Source organism: Coenobita brevimanus, chromosome 101, assembly GCF_032717465.1.
Source record: "Coenobita brevimanus isolate Jiangsu-jjx chromosome 101, ASM3271746v2, whole genome shotgun sequence".
NCBI lineage: Eukaryota > Metazoa > Arthropoda > Malacostraca > Decapoda > Coenobitidae > Coenobita > Coenobita brevimanus.
The window spans coordinates 20,346,442-20,351,223 of record NC_137054.1 but is presented as its reverse complement, the minus strand read 5'-3'; positions in this window follow the sequence as shown (position 1 = coordinate 20,351,223).

The window sequence follows — 4,782 nt, the reverse complement described above, 5'->3', positions numbered from 1 at the left end:
AGTGTAAATATATCTAAGTCAGCCCTGATAAAATGAAAATACACTGGGTAATGCTCAGTTAATGCAAGATAAATTATTACAGATACAAAATAATATTAAAACTGGCTGACAAAATGAATCCTACACAGATTACAAAAAAACCTCACTAGGCCTACAAATCAACACCTTATGCTATACAGTACAAGGAAAAAATGCTATAACAGTTATACTCAAATTACACAGGTGCTAGATGGTTGGAGACTTCTGGAGCAATCACAATAATAACTGTACAGGGGAGGACAGAGATGTGAACAAAATGAGGAGTAGATCTAAGTGGCAATGATGCAGAGACTGAGCTCATTATATAGGGGCCAGCAGAGCTTGATACAACTTGCAAGAAGGACGCGCAAACGAAGCCAGGGGGACAAAGAGTTGACAATCCCACTCTGAAGAACAGAAAGGACGACTTACTCTACTATAACGGTAGAAGGGGGGAACTGAGGCAGAACACGCTCGTGATCAAACATGCAGCATACTGTGCGTTAAAATTACACAAAGGATGATGAAATCATAGGCTATGTAACAATATATATATACACACACACACACACACACACACACACACACACATATATATATATATATATATATATATATATATATATATATTTACTGTATATGTACTGTATATATATATTAAGACCAAGGCAGACCAGGGTATGATAACTGACATTTTGCCATAGGTGTCTGCAGGAAATTATGCCATCAGTAAAGCGATAGACATAAATTCCAGTTAAGCTGTGTTTTGCACTCAGCAAAGGTTGTAATTTTGTTGGCCCATTTGATAAATTCTGTGGGTGAATAAATTTTAACTTCGTGGTGGTGTACATTTTAAGTGAAAAGGGAAGGCTGACTTTGGCAACTTCCTCAGTCAGTGACAGAAAATACGAGTAAAACAAGATCATGTATATTCCAATTTCCACTCGATTAATGCTGGCGTGCAACAAGGATCAGTTCCGGCTCCAACTCTATTCATTCACCTTTCCCACCCTAGGGCAGGGTGAGGAGTAGCAACGTTCAGACATTCACTTTAGCCCAGTTCAATGGGCCACACATCCATTCACTCATCATTCAAGCCCACGGAAAACTGGCCAAAAAAAATTCACCCTGTTCTGTAGCTTCACATATACCTATCAGATAGTCAGTCCGAATGCTGTTGCGTTAAAAAGGGGTGCCAAATCCCTGGTAGTAGTAGTAGTTGTTGTTCCCTAGGCAGTCTGGCCGAACAGCCTCGAGTCCCCTAGGAAGGCCATGGCCGAGACCGGGCTTTCCCACAGAGTTCTCAAAGAGTGTATGTTGTGTTGTTGGCGTAGGTGATTGTGTGCAATGCAGTCTTCCATTATGTGCTTAATAGTATGGAGTGCTGTGTTGCATCCTGGACAGGCATCAGCAACGGAGTCATCCAACCTCTTCTGGTAGCTTAAGAGGGCTGGATGGTGCCCACATCCCTGGTTATGTGTTTCTTCGCACAAAACTCATCCAGTCAGCTCGGTCTCTTGTCAGTCCCTTAGTCTCACCACTTTCCATACCTCTCCTCCTCACATTGTCATCCACCATATCCCTCCATCTTCTTCTTGGCCTACCTCGCCTGCTTCCTCTTCTAAATTTGCTCCTAATTCATATTAATGATCTCTTATCTGTCACCCATAATTCCATTCACTCATATGCAGATGACACAACACTTCACAGTTATTTCACACTTAAACACCCATTCACAAAGTTCAGTTTCTCTGACTTACAACTCAGTACAGCAATCTCCATAAATCAGGCCTTATTTAAGATCATGGAATGGGAACAAAATAACATTGTATCATTTAAAGTTAGGAAAACCAAATATATTAAGTTCACAAATAGGCATATATCGTCTTTTCTGCTTTACCTTCAATATTACTAATATTCCTGTATCTAAAAGTATTGAAATTCTCGATATTTCAGATAACACTCCCCTCAGCTGGACCTCCCATTTTAGAGCACCTGCTAAAACCGCTTGAATCAAACTTGGATTAATGTAGAGAATCCGTAACTTCTTTTATGACCAGTAGTTACCTATAATTTATAAGAGTCATGTGTGCTCTCAGCACGAATATTTCTCACTCTTGTGGAATGGATGTGGAGAGGTTATACTAAAACAATTGGACAATATTCAGAACAAAGGTATTAGAATTACTAATAACCTTACTATTACAAATGAACTCCCCCCCCCAAAAAAAAAAAAGGCAAGAAGGAATGTTGTCTTCCTTGCATTATTTTCCAAATACTTTTATGGCAAATGCTGAGACGAAGTGGCATTCATTGTGCCACCTTTCCACGCCTTCCCCCACGCTAAACCAGCATCTGGTAGTGCTCCTGCCTGGAATGTCACACAGCCATATTGCAGAACCTCTGCCTGTCAGAATTACTTTATACCCTGAACTGTATCTCTTTGGAACTCGCTTCCCTAGAGTGGTTTCCCCCCAAACTTCAACCTACCATTGTTCAAGTTCAACTGTAACAGAATTCTTATGAATGGAGGATACCTGTAATCAATTGTATGGATTATTTTTTTTTTCTTAAGTTTTTCCTTGCTGTGTTATTAAAACAAAAGAAAATCAGTGCCTCATTAATTTGTTACGATCAAGCCTTGATGTGGTGGCAAGTTGTCCAGTAGAAACTCAGCAGACATTAACAAAATGCCCTGCAGAGTCAAAGAAACAGCATCAGAAAGGCGGAATTCTTTTCTTAGAATCCACAGAGAGTCCCCACTGTAGCTGGGATGGTGGTTCCCAACCTTTTTGCACTTGCGACTCCTTTCTCAAAACTCATAAACACACATGACCTATAAGCATTCAGCCGTTTCAGTTTTGCAATTTTTCCTGAGAAAGAAGGGGGAAGAAAGAGAAAGCAACCACTATTTCATCAGTTTCTACAAATTTTACTACAATATTCTTTGCACATTATAAAATTCTAGGTGATTTTGGTTTGAATGAAACCAAGCTTATCATTTTTTCTCATTGCCATCTGTCGTTGCACAATCCATGATCGTCATCACTAACATAACATATCTCTCCAACCTAGCTAGAACCAGCTCACACATACAAGTATCAACTAAAAAGTAGATGCAAACAATAACAGCCTATCTGTAATACATCAAAAGGAGCCAGCAAAAACTGTAGCCTACTCCACCGGCACAACATTACGTTGTGTATTTTAGGTTACTGATGTAACAGCAAAATGAAAATTTTGGTAATGTTCCTGCTGATGTACCAGATTCAAGGCTACCAAGCTCTCCTAAGGCTTCTCTACTCCCCAGCCAACCCCTCCACGACCCCCTTGCGGGTCGCGACCCACAGGGAGGAACTCCTGTTAGAATAGCTCCGAAGACAGCGAGGTGATTCAGTCACAGAAGGACTCTACCTCACTGGAAGCACTTCTTCATGGCAACTGGCTGACTCTGAACCCCAGTCCTACTCCTCAAGTTGGGGTATCACAGTTGTTGAATTCTTCCTCTGGTGGCACGCTAGAAACTGAGCCAAGAGAGAAAGAAGTACATCTAGATACACCTGTGCCTCCGCAAAACCGAAACAGCTATGCAGTTCCAGCAGTAGGGTGGATCCCCTTCAGATATATCTCTTAAATGTTCAGTCAAAAGCAAATTACCTTAACTCAAGGTATTCCCATTCATGGTTATGGAACATTTCGATGCTCTTTGCATTACTAACTTCGAATTCACAGTGATAGAAGAACTATGCGGGAGAGTTTGAAATTCCTAGTTACAAAACGTTTCAAAACGATGATACTACACAAGAACGAAGGGGGATTTTAATATGTTAAGGACAACTTAAATCCTGTAGACAGCAAAGTTAGTTCAGACTACGAAATGCATGGTGTAGACTTTCATATAACCAGCACTACATGTACTCATAAGTTAGTTCTTGTGTACAGTCCTCCTCTTCATCTTGCTGATAAGGATTAAGATGTGCATAAGTTTGACCAGTGTAATTTGTGGTAAAACTTACGTAACTGTAACTTTAAGTGTCACATAAACTAGGACGATGGAACAGATGCTCAAGGTAGGCATCATCAAAATTTTGCTGATGAACATTAATTGTCCCAGTGGGTAAACAAACCAACTGGAAACATAAGCATCATAGATCTTATGTTCACTAAGGAAGATGAAAGTGTTACCACCTTGCCTGTTGGTGAATCACTGGGAAGTATACCGACTTTACGCTATTAAGGCCTACAAGCCACGCCCACTTTCTGTGGAAGCTGGCGATTGGTTCATATAAAACGTTCGAGTGGCTACTCGTGTAATTATACTAAATGTGTTCTCACTTCTTAATCAGGCCTGTACTTCTCTTCAGTAATGTTAATAATCAAGAAGGTAAACAAAAATAATATGAAGGAATTAGCATTTCACAGAGGATGCTAGAGAAGTTAAATATGTGTCATAAACTGTCGAAGTCAGTAATACAGTTCGTTTTTAAATTAAGCCTATTCACTATTTCTTTGTATCAAGCATAAATTTACTATAAACAAATGACACCAAACATAGATTACGATAGTCAGTGAAGTACATTGTGTATAGTCTAGTTATATCCCAAATCATTATATAACTGATAACAGTCAATTTATTATAAGCCGTCCATGGGGAGGTAAAATGCTCAGGGAAACAACCAGTCACTCGGCCGGAAATTAAACTTACCACCAGCTGATGTCACCTCACAGCTGTCAAATGTCAAAACAAGTCAGTCCTATTTGGAA